Source organism: Vulpes lagopus, chromosome 21 (genome assembly GCF_018345385.1).
Source record: "Vulpes lagopus strain Blue_001 chromosome 21, ASM1834538v1, whole genome shotgun sequence".
NCBI lineage: Eukaryota > Metazoa > Chordata > Mammalia > Carnivora > Canidae > Vulpes > Vulpes lagopus.
Window position 1 is genome coordinate 34,357,960 of NC_054844.1, and position 12,361 is coordinate 34,370,320.

The 12,361-nt window shown below is 41.6% G+C and overlaps 1 protein-coding gene across 2 annotated transcripts in view; it reads right to left on the bottom strand.

The window, feature by feature from the left end:
- PRICKLE1 (prickle planar cell polarity protein 1) overlaps positions 1 to 12,361 on the bottom strand; it is a 112,494-nt gene that overhangs the window by 75,247 nt on the left and 24,886 nt on the right. The window lies entirely within an intron of this gene.

Consider the following 12,361-nt stretch of genomic DNA (forward strand, 5'->3'; position numbering starts at 1 on the left):
CCTTAGCCCCGCAAATGTGAGTTAGGGTACGGCCAGCCTCAGTGCAGGCACTAGCAGGAGAGTCACAGAAGTCATCAAGGTTCCCGAGGGACCACCAGCCCCAGGGGCATCAGTGCCAGGAAGGAGGCAGCCTTTCTCCTCTTTGGAAAAGGGTGGAGGACGTTAGGAAAGCTGGGCCCAGGCAGCTGCCAGCAGTGGCAGCCAGCAGCAGCTCCATCAGGATGTCTGTAAAGACCCCATTCTAGGGACGCCTGCGTGGCTCAGCGGTGGAGCATCTGCCTTTGGCTCAGGTCATGATCCCAAGGTCCCGGGATCGAGTCCCACATCGGGCTCCCCGCAGGGAGCCTGCTTCTCCCTCTGCCTGTGTCTCTGCCTCTCTGTGTGTGTGTCTCAGGAATAAATGAATAAAACCTTAAAAAAAAATGACCCGGGATCCCTGGGTGGCGCAGCGGTTTGGCGCCTGCCTTTGGCCCAGGGCGCGATCCTGGAGACCCGGGATCGAATCCCACGTCGGGCTCCCGGTGCATGGAGCCTGCTTCTCCCTCTGCCTGTGTCTCTGCCTCTCTCTCTCTCTCTGTGACTATCATAAATAAATAAAAAATTAAAAAAAAATATTAAAAAAAAAAAAAAAATGACCCTGTTCTAAAGCCGAGTAAACACAGCAATTTTATGGCAAACAGGCAAGTGATGTCTTAGAAGATGAATATTTGTATGCCACCCTCAGTTTCTTTTTTTTTTTTCCTCTTTTTTCTTTCTCTAAACAAATATGTCCATTGTAATACGTTATTGCAAGGTATCTGGGCTGTAGAATCAGAGGGGTTGGGGTGTCTGTCCAGCTCTGTCATCGCCAGCCTGTTAGTTACCCTGGGTCCAGTTCCATCATCTATAAAATACAGGCGATATCAGGCAACCTGGATGTGATGCGCGTGAAATGTGCCACGGTCCAGATGTGAGAAGAGAAGAGTGGCTTGGATAGCTGGACTACCTGGGTTCAAGCCTGGTTCTGCCACTTACCCTGAGTGATGAGGGTGGCCCAAGTCACTGAACCTTTGCCTCAGTTTCCCTCCTTGAAGAATGGGGATAATACAAATCCCCCATTCCCCATCAAGTTGTGGTAAGCATAAGTAAGCTGATGTTATAAAGGCTCTTAGAACTGGATCCATTTTGCTTATTATTGTGAACATTAAAAGAGATGATGCTCATAAGCCTTGCATGTATTGAGCACTGATTACATAGCACCATCATGCTTACTGTAAAGAAACTAGAAAATACCAATGAGAAAAAAAAACTAAAATAATAATCTTTCAATGGAAACTTGTAGAAGTAAGTGGAACACTATAAAAAATGGCCAAAAATTGTACTTAAAGAAAGGTGCTATTTCCAAGAAAACGATGGAAACATATTTCCCTAATTATCTTTTAAAAAGGAGCCTTGGGGATCCCTGGGTGGCTCAGCGGTTTAGCGCCTGCCTTTGGCCCAGGGTGTGATCCTGGAGACCCAGGATCAAATCCCGCATTAGGTTCCCTGCAGGGAGCCTGCTTCTCCCTCTGCCTGTGTCTCTGCCTCTCTCTCTCTGTGTCTGTCATGAATAAATAAATAAAATCTTTAAAAAAATAAAAAAGAACCTGGAAGACGACACAGATGTGTTCCAAAGGTGAAAGGTGACCTCTTTATTTCCCTTTAGACTCGTTAACAGTGCAGAAGTTACACCATGGAGGAGTGACCAGGCTCTATGACAGCACGAGCATCCCACGAGGCCAGCCAAACTCATATTAAAAAGACGAAAATTCTGGGGTGTATGGGTGGCTCAGTTAGATGTCTGACTCTTGGTTTCAGCTCAGGTCATGATCTCAGGGTCATCAGATCAAGTCCCGTCAAGCACAGAGCCCAGTCGGGGCCCAGTCTGCTTCTCCATCTCTCTCTCTCCCTCTCCCTCTGCCCCTTCCCCTACTCATGTTCCCCTCTCTCTTTCAAATAAATAAATAAATCTTAAAAAAAAATAAGAGGAAATTTCAAGTTTAAACGAGGTGTTCAGCCAAAGCCAAGAGAATAAAGGGAATTAATTGTTAATGCCAACAATTCAAAGTTCACAGTGGAGGTTTTAAAACATAGACTTTCCCCCCCTAAAACCCAGAAGCAAGTTTCCTTCAGCAACTCTTTTCCTAAGGCACTTGGCAATAATGGGTATGAATATGAAAATTCCTCTAGTGTGATGAAAACAGAATGGATCTAGAACTTTTTTTTTTTTCTTTTTAAACTCGAAGTACCGAGACCCCTGGGTGGCTCAGCGGTTGAGCATCTGCCTTTGGCTCAGGACATGATCCTGGAGTCCCAGGATTGAGTCCCACATCAGAATCCTTATATGGAGCCTGCTTCTTCCTCTGCCTATGCCTCTGTCTTCTGTCTGTCTCTCATGAATAAATAAATAAAATCTTTTAATAAAAATAAATAAAAATAATAAACTCGGAGTACCTTACTAGTAGTGCAATTCAGAGACTTAGACTGAATGGTCCATTTAAAAGTACCACTTTTGGTGGATGGTTTTAAAAAAATCTCCAAATTCCGGTAGAATGCACATATTCCAGTAGAATATAGAGGAAAATAGAATAAACTTAGCTCAAATACTTTTTTGGGGGGATTTAAATAGTATTATTGTGTTTAAATATGTAGAAACCAAAAATCTTCATGTGGGAGTATAAAATTGGCTTAGCAATGTTTCTTTCCTTTCCTTTGCTTTCCTTATTCCTACCTCTAAATTTAATATCTTTCACAACATATATCTACCTGAGTGCTACATTTACATAACTAATTTTTTAAATAAGGAGGCACAAAAATAATAATCTCCAATGTTTCGTCAAGTTTCAAATGATAGGCCCAGGGTTGAAATTTTTCTCATTATGTTTCTTTATGGTTTAACACATAATTATGAAATAAAACGAATGGATATCTGTGACTTATAAAACATTCCAAATATTTTAGCAATAAGAAATGAAGTTTACTTATTAAAGAATGGCTTTTTAAAGCATTCTAGAATCCTAGAATGATTTACTTTATTCAATTTATTACATGCATCGTCTTCAAATCCTACCTGTTTACTCATAATTAGCAATGACCTTACCCCTATTCCCAGTGCATTTAAGCCTTCCATTATTCTAAGGGGCCCTGGAAGTAAAAAGAATTACACCTTTCAGTATTTAATAACCAAATTTGATTTCCTTTTCAAAGAGCCTGAAGGTAAGCCTGAGATACTATCTATCTCTTAATTCTACTTTGCAAGTAAGCAAACATTTACCACCCCACTCAGTTCATGAATACAATCAATATCCTTTTCTGTAATTCAAATATAAAATCCTATTGATTATGTTTAAGTGGTCACTTACAAGGGTGCCCTGGGCAATTGCTTCTTGAAGTCCCTAAATGAAGTTCTCTGGCCTTGGCACAGGCAAAAAGCCAATGACTTCATCTCCATGGTATCCCAGCTTAAAAGGTTTCAGTGGCTTCTGGGGGCAGATGAAGAAGTCCCCAAATGGGAAATGGGGGTCCTCTGAACTTTCCAGCTTCATCCCCCAACATGCTTGTCTTTGCTCTTCCTAATAACCACCACTACCATAGACACAACGACAGTGATAACTAAAACTTCTACAAGGCCCTGAGCGTTATATAGTAAGTAAGGAATTTAATCCTTACAACCACCTTTTAAGGGAGTGACTATAATTACCTCCACTTGATGGAAGAGGTTAAGTCAACTGCCTGAGATCATCCAGCTAGCAAGTGTAATAGCCAGGATTCAAACACACAGTCTGGCTCCAGGTCTATGCTCTTGCATCAGAGCCAGACCCTTCCGAGATAGGGTCTGGCACAAAATAGCACCTCAATCGATCTTATTAAATGACTGGATAAATAAGTTCTCTAATTAGTCAAGAAATCTATACAGTTAAACTTGACTTCTTAATTTTCTACTGTATATAACCACATTATGGCCTTCAAAGAAAGATTCAAAATGATGATACAGAAATTTGTTTAACAATTTTGTTTTTAAAACAAATATTTCTAAGCAACTACAATGTGCCAGGGAGCCAGGCTAGAAGGTAATACTGCCCTGACTTCAAAGAGCTTACACTCCCAAAACAGGCCATTAATTTCTAGGCCTAGGGACCAGAAGCCTTGCCCTAGCTGCATTGAGTTAAGCCTTTAAGATAATGATTGAATCCTTTTTATTTTTTTAAGATGTTATTTATTTATTTGAGATAGAGCAAGAGTGAGAGCAAGAGAGAGAAATCACAAACGAGTTAGGGGGAGGATGGGTGGGGGGAGGGACAGAGGGAGAGGGAGGAGCAGGCTCTCCAGCCACCAGAGAGCTCAATGCAGGGCTCCATCCCAAGACCCTGAGGTCATGACCTGAGCCAAAGGCAGAGGCTTAACCGACTGAGCCACCCAGGTGCCCTGGTTGACTGCTTTTTAAATAAAATCAGTTTATTCCAGACATATGCATTCTACTTTAACCTTTTGTGGACTGAGCTGGGAATAGTGTCTGGAATGAGGAACAACCCAGTAAGTGGACGGATAGATAAAAGAAGGGACAGATGAAGGAGGCAAACAAACTGGACCTGGTCACACTGTTTAGGAAAAATGCATTTCAAATTCTAAATAACTTTCAAGCTCAAGTAATTCAAACTAGAGCAGGGGATGAGCTCTAGTTTGCAACTCTCCCCCGAGATGCTTCCCTCAAAATTGGGGGACAAGTCAATAATCAAAATAGCAAACACAACTCCAGATTTTATAGCACCTGTTCACACACAATACTCTCTTCCTTTCTGAAATGCTCTATTTTTTAAAAATTTTTGTTTATTTATTCATCTATGATAGTCACAGAGAGAGAGAGAGAGAGAGAGAGAGAGAGAGAGGCAGAGACACAGGCAGAGGGAGAAGCAGGCTCCATGCACCAGGAGCCCGACGTGGGATTCGATCCCGGGTCTCCAGGATCGCGCCCTGGGCCAAAGGCAGGCACTAAACCGCTACACCACCCAGGGATCCCCGAAATGCTCTATTTTTAAAGAGGTTCATGTTTGTTTAAAAGTTGCCTTAGGCATTGGAAGGACTGGATCTATCCTTATGTTATGTCACGCACAATTCGTAGAACACTTGAGTTATTACAATCCTGAGGTTTCTGTAGGAGGCATCGTGTTTTTACCAAATTGGCAAATCCAAATTCTAGGTTTTATGACTGTTTTATGTAACCATGCAAAGTTTTTCTATGTATAAAAAAAGGTTCCTCAAATACTCACTAAGCTACTCATTCCAAAATCATCACAGTTTTTTTCAATCAAAAAGTGAACAGCTTTGACATTTTAAAATAAGAAACTGTCGCTTTCAGAATTTGATTAGACTACTCTAATAGCAGGCTGAAGTCATTAAAATTGGCTGTTAGAGAGACAGTTCACATGCTTAGTAATTGGCATATTGTACTGATGACAGCCTCCCAGTCAGGTTTTCATAAAGACTGGATAAAGGCATGTCACACACAAGCCACTCAGTAGAAATGTGCTTCAATATTGTTTAATCCTACAAACTCCACATTTCCATAATAAAGTAATCCTATTTTTGCACAAATAAAATGTAATATTTATGCCTTAGATTAGTATATGCACATTCTTATGGAAGTGTAGGAGATACGCTGTGAAATATTAATACCACCTTAATTCAAAAGTAACACACAAAAGAGCATTTCATTAGTCTTCTCTTGGTCCATTATTACTTAAGGGTGAAAAAAAGGGAGGGAACAACCCATAATTTGTTAATAGTTTAGTAGAGAAATGCCAGGTTAATTAAAACAAAAAAAGGCACAATGTTTCCTAAGATTTACTGCCATTTTATTGAAGGGAAAACTTTCTTTAAAATTCCAGATGTGAAACTGCCTTAGGACAATTCCGATGCTGTTGTGGAAAATGCAGTGAAGGTCTCCAACAGGACGCTGCTTGTCTGGGCCCCCCGAGTCTCCACCCGGGGCCAGCAGATGCCAGCCAGGAGTGGGCGCTGGATCACAAGCTTGCGGGGACCAGCACCCCCTTTGCCTTTGAGTCACTAAAGCTACAAAGACACTCTCTGTTTTAGAAGTCGTCTTACAGAAAGGAATAAAGTGCTATTTCTTGGGCTTTCTGACCTTATCTTCTTTTAAAGAACTTCGTTTTCTCATGCAAGAGCCAGAGCTGATATACCCGGTTGATACGGTATAAACGGCAGCCAAGGGAAGCTGTGCGGAGGAGTCAGGAGACTGCTGGAAGTGCAAGTATATGAATTAGTTAATTTTCTTAGTGAAAGAGCTAGCAAGCAGGCAGGACATTTTTTTCTTTCTTTTTTTTTTTTTTTAAATCTGACATTCAACCAGGTTTTCTAAATTGCATGATTGGCGGTATACACTTCTCATTTGTAAGCAATCCTAGCTTCTGGGCTACCATAGAAGAGGGTCAATTTCCATAGAAAATTAAGAAGTTGGGAACAGTAAGGAGTTTGAAAAAGGAGCATCGCTCCGCGCCCAGGCAACAATGAATGGACAATGAGTTCAGGCCTCCGCGAGGTGCGAGACAAGCACGGAAACTCCTACAAAGAAATCATTTTTTCTTCCTTGTCATTGGATCATATCTCATTTCAAACTGTTATCTAGTGGCTTCTAGAAAGCCACGTTAACCTACATAATCTATTTGAGCTGCAAGAGATCTTTTTTCTTTTTTAAGATTTTTTTTTAAGTAAATACCCAAGGTGGGGCTCGAACTCACACCCCAAGATCAAGAGCCACACACTGGCTGCCGGCTGAGCCAGCCAGGCCCCTGCTGTCTGAGATCTTATACTCAGAAAAGTTATTTCGATATCAAGATGCTTAAACACACCCTCTTAATTAAAATGTACCAAAATAAAACCTACCTACGACTTTTCACGTGAATGGAAGCATCCTGGGCTCTCTTTCCTTAGCTACAGGCAACCCCCCTGCCCTTGGTTCTGGTACCGATCCTACCTGATTGGACTGATGGACTGGCCGTAATGAGTCTTTATCATGTGCCCACAGAGGGGGCAGCAGCTCCATTCCAGGGGTGAAATTTGGGGCCCGTGCTCAAGGCCTTTATGCAATCCACAAAAGGCAGGCAAGTAAAACAATTTTATCCCTGTTCCCTGAACAGTACTTCACAAAATTAATGTGCAAACCGACCATTCTATACACACTGGAAAAGGAATGAATAGGAATAAATTCCTCAAAATCAAGGTGGAGAATTAAATTTTTGGATGCCACAGATACTATGGGAAGTCTTTTGACATTTACATATTCCTAATCTTCAAACTCAGTATTCCAACTTATTTTTGCCATTTTTATTGTCCAGGACTATTTAAGTTGTAGATAAAACATCAGAGTGCGAAAGAAAGAATATGCGATCCAATTTTCCATGGAAGGCAGGCATTTCTTATTTCTATATTTTATTCTGGACGAGGCAGCTATTTAGTTACATTCGTACTTTACCATGGCTGAAGCCAGGTTCCCCAGCCCCGGCCAGGCAGCTTATATAAGGCCACCACCGTTCACAAGGAAGGTTAGGTTACAGTGGATGTGCATGTGATTCTGGAAAATATACCCCCTAACCGGGGCAGGTCAAAAGCACCATCTTCATGTTAAAAAAAAAAAACCACATGTGCTATTGGCTGTCCTGATAACCAGTAATAATACTGCTAACTTGAATTAATAATATAAAACCTATTAATAGAATTCTATCCCCCAAAAGAACAAAAATGTCTTACAGGATCTGTGATGCCTGCAATGCTATAAATCTCTGAAGACAGGTTATATCCTTCCCACTTCCCTGAGGCATTTGTCACATTGCCAGACAAGATTAGAACTAGATAAGCCTCAGAAACTTTTTTGAAGATATTAGAAAGATCATGTTAGGGAAGTGGCTTAGGGGTTACACTTTATCAAACCAACATCCTTCAAATGCCTACCACTGATAATAAACTGTCATCTTGCTAGAGCAAAGTGGTGGACACTGAGCCAACAATGGGACTATATATTTAGTAATAACCTTTATTCTGTTTTCCTTTTGTGTTTGTGAGGGAAAGACCCATTTAAAAAATTTATAACACAATAGGAAAGTCTTAGGCAGACAAAGGCATTTTTCATTAACAAGGTCCTTTCTCACCACTCCCGGTCACTTCTCTGACCTTCTTTCTTCTACTGGACTTTCCCATCACCCCCACCCAAGTTTTTCCGGAGTTGTATTTTTTCCTCCTCCATTCAACTTACAGATTTTGTAACACTCAGTCATAGAATAGCTTCCTGATGGCATCTACCTTCTGGGAATGTGTTCTCAAAAGTATTATCTTCTGTAGAAAGTTAACTCTACTCTGTCCAAGAATTAATGAGCTCATTTGGTTTAGATTTACAAGTCATATTTTTAGAAGCCCCCCAATAGTTTTCAATGGCAGGCTAACACCCATGTTATAAATCCTCCCTAGGGGCTTTATCATGACATAAGATGAAATTTATCTTATTTTCCATTTCAGAGGTTTGTTTTTAATGATAAGGACTCACTGTGTACAGCAAGTATGAAAAGTCGTCCCTAAGAATGGCCAAGATATATGGCTAATTCAAAATCATTCTGGGAATTTGTCACCGTCATCGAACTACTCTCCGTGGCTGCTGCAAGGCAAAAAGGTGAAAATGTAATGTCTCACTCATTTTCAAATCAACCACAGGCAAAGCTATCTCATTTGTTGTATTGGGAAATTCAAATATATGCTGTCATGCTAGTATTACAAAGGGAAAGTTTAGAGAGGGGATGGAAACCTCGCTAGAGATTATGTGAAAGACAGCAGAATTTGAGGAGGTTAAAAAAAAAAAAACAGGGGATCCCTGGGTGGCGCAGTGGTTTAGCGCCTGCCTTTGGCCCAGGGCTCGATCCTGGAGACCCGGGATCGAATCCCATGTCAGGCTCCTGGTGCATGGAGCCTGCTTCTCCCTCTGCCTGTGTCTCTGCCTCTCTCTCTCTCTCTCTCTCTCTCACTCTCTCTGTGTGACTATCATAAATTAAAAAAAAAAACACCTATTTTTAACTTTATTTTTAAGTATTTCATTTTTTAAAGTAATGTGTATACCCCATGTGGGGCTCGAACTCACAACCCCAAGATCAAGAGCCACATGCTCCACCGACTGAGCCAGAGAGGTGCCCCAGGGATGTAAAATATACTGATAACCTTTTTTACAAGGCAGACCAAAATTATATTATTTACATATTAACACTAAGGAAAGTTAAGAGAAGTTGCTAATGTACTTGAAATCGGCTTGATACAGTACTAATGGCAGTGAGCTGTGAAATAAAGAACCTCTGGAAGAGATCTTAAAAATCAATAAGAAAAAATGAGAAATGAATAAATGAACGAATACATGTAAGAAAAACAAAAGATGTAAGGGTTCAATAACAAAGAGACAAGAAGCAAAGCAAGGCAAAAGACCTGCAGGCAGATACACAGAGATAAAATCAAAATATCAACTGTATAATGTGGAGAAGAGATGTGAACATCCTCCTAAGTGGCTTCAATACCCTAAGTTGCAGAAGGAAAAGAGGAAAAAAAAAAAGCCTCATAGAAAGGTGGAAGAAACTTTACTGCCAAGACGGTTGGAGATTATTGCTCAGAAATACTGGATCACCAACAAAGACATAGCTCGCATCCAAATTTTAGTAGATTTAATTAAAAATTTTAAATTGCGATCAGGACAATTTCATGGTTCTGGAAGATAGAGCTAACTTACTGCCACAAATAGAAACTTGCCTGTGGCAAGCCAAGTTCAAGCAGGATGAGTAAGAATACTAACTGCTTCCTTCTCACACTACAGAAATATTGGAGCTTTTAAAAGTGCAGTAATTTCTTTTTTTTTTTGGTATTTCTTTATGAAACTTAATTACAGACTCCTCCCCAAATCAATTGTTTGATAAATCGAATATAGACAGGAAGTCACATAATTTATCGTGCAAACCAGGGCACTTTTAGAATGCAATTAATAATTATGTTGGGACAATGGGCGTAAACCAGAATGTAATCTAAATATAGAGTAATATCTTAAGTGAAATAACATCAAGGAAATTGGACTCATTGCGTCAACTCTCTCCCACTATGAAAAATGTCCTTTTCCAAAGCACCATTGAAATAAATCTTTCTTGAGGTCATACTTTAAACCTAGGAATACCAATAGTTCCCCAACTTCACTGCAGTACTCAGAGAAATATCCTTGGAAGGGTTCTTGGAAGAGGATTTAAATTTTGGGGGTGGGGCGGTCAATTTCAGAAACATTGGGAGTCCAAAGTCCTACTGGAATGTGAACAAAAGCAAAAGGTTGTATTTACTGTAATGTATCCAGATGTAGAGCTCAATGTCACCTGTAATAAAGCACAATAATTTGATTATTGCAAAGGGGATTAACTTAAATTTAATTTGCATTTATTTAGATGCATTTTATTTGGGGCAAGAACACCAGCTCCAGCAAATGAAAGAGAACAAAGAATCCAAAATGGAGTTAACATAGGTATCCGTATGCTTAAAAATATTCACAAGCATCTGCCTCAGTACAGTCAAGGGCAAATACAAAGGTTAATATCTTAATTGGGGTTCCCAGATTCACTGAAATGGGAATTGCCAGTGGCTATCACCAGATTTCTGGGATCAGCAGCTCCAGCTGTGGGGAGAGAACATTCGGCCAGCACTCCAGGACTATGGGTGACGTCTGAGGGATGGCCATCAACAACGCAAGTTTTTTGTTTTGTTTTTTTTTTTTTTTAAAGATTTTATTTATTTATTCATGATAGAGAGAGAGAGAGAGAGAGAGGCAGAGACACAGGCAGAGGGAGAAGCAGGCTCCATGCAGGGAGCCCGACATGGGATTCGATCCCGGGTCTCCAGGATCGCGCCCTGGGCCAAAGGCAGGAGCTAAACCGCTGCGCCACCCAGGGATCCCAACAACGCAAGTTTTAAAATGGGTTCCTCCAGGGCACATGGGTGGCTCAGTGGGTTAAGCATCTGCCTTCAGCTCAAATCATGATCCGGGGGTCCTGAGATCGGGGTTCCTGCTCATCGGGGAGCCTGCCTCTCCATCTGCCCCTCCTTGCTGTGCTCTCTTTCTCTCTCAAATAAATAAACAAAAATCTTTAAGAAAAATAAAATGGGTTCTTCCAAACTTATCAGGCAGGCAAGTTGAAGAGAGGGGAGAGCAGTGGGTGGAAGGAAAAGTTTGGGGTCACCTTGAGAACCAAGACACTTCAGGAAGTGTCACTTCTATCTAGAAGAGGGTATGTTTTGGGGAACAGAGCAAGGACATGGGAAGTAACTGTCCCACCTCAACCCTCTGCCATCCCAAAGTGGTGCTTTTCCAAGGGCATAAAGACAATGGTGAAGGGAGACTACAGAAAGCAGCATGGAATATACGATGGGCATGGGATGATGGCATCACAGGGGCAGAGAGGAGGTAAACCAAAAGGGAGCCTTTGTTAGGGGTTCGCTGCCCCCAGCAACCAAAGCAGCAAATCCTCTGGGCCCGGCCAATCCTGTGGTTTTATCCATTTGTTGTGTGCATCTGTTTGCATCTGCTTCTTCTGCTAAGTGCTTTTCACCCATGGCCAGTTTCTCTAGCTGTTTTCTTCTTTTTACACCAGTGCTGACTTCAGGATCCCAGAGGCTGTTTAGGGGAGGGTGCTGGAGAAAGACTGAGCTATGGGAACTCATGGATGAGCTATAACTAAGCTCTGGGTAGCTTTTTCCCTCAAGTCTTGGGATCTGAAGGCTGATTCCAAGATTGTGTTCACCAAAAATGGGCCAGAATAAGGAACAGGGCATCGGGGGAGGGGAAGCAAAAATGTAGCTCTACTCTGGAAAGAGACAACTAAAGCAAGATATGGGGACACTCTAACCCAGCCCCCCTTACTGGATGGTTGAAGGCAAGGGAGAGAGCAGGGAGAGAGAGCAGAGGAGATGCGGGAGAGGACGTGAGAGCACCAGGCCACAGGTTCAGCGGGGAGCACAGTTTGAACAAAGCGTCGCATAATCAGATTTTCATTTTAGACAGGTCACTCTGCAGTGTGAAGGGGGCCAAGACTGGAGGCCAGAAGCCTGGATGGTGGATTAATAGACTACGACAAAACACAGAGCGTTTGAGACAAGAGGATGGCTGGTCCCAGAAATGTCCAGGAGGCAAATCAGATGGGTCTTGTAGCTGAATGAATGTGAAAGAAACAAGCAGTCTGGGTAACTTCCAGGTTTCCAGTTTGATTGACTAGGTGGTTTTTAAGCTATTAACCTAGAAGGATAGACCCAGAGGGTAGAGAGGATTTGA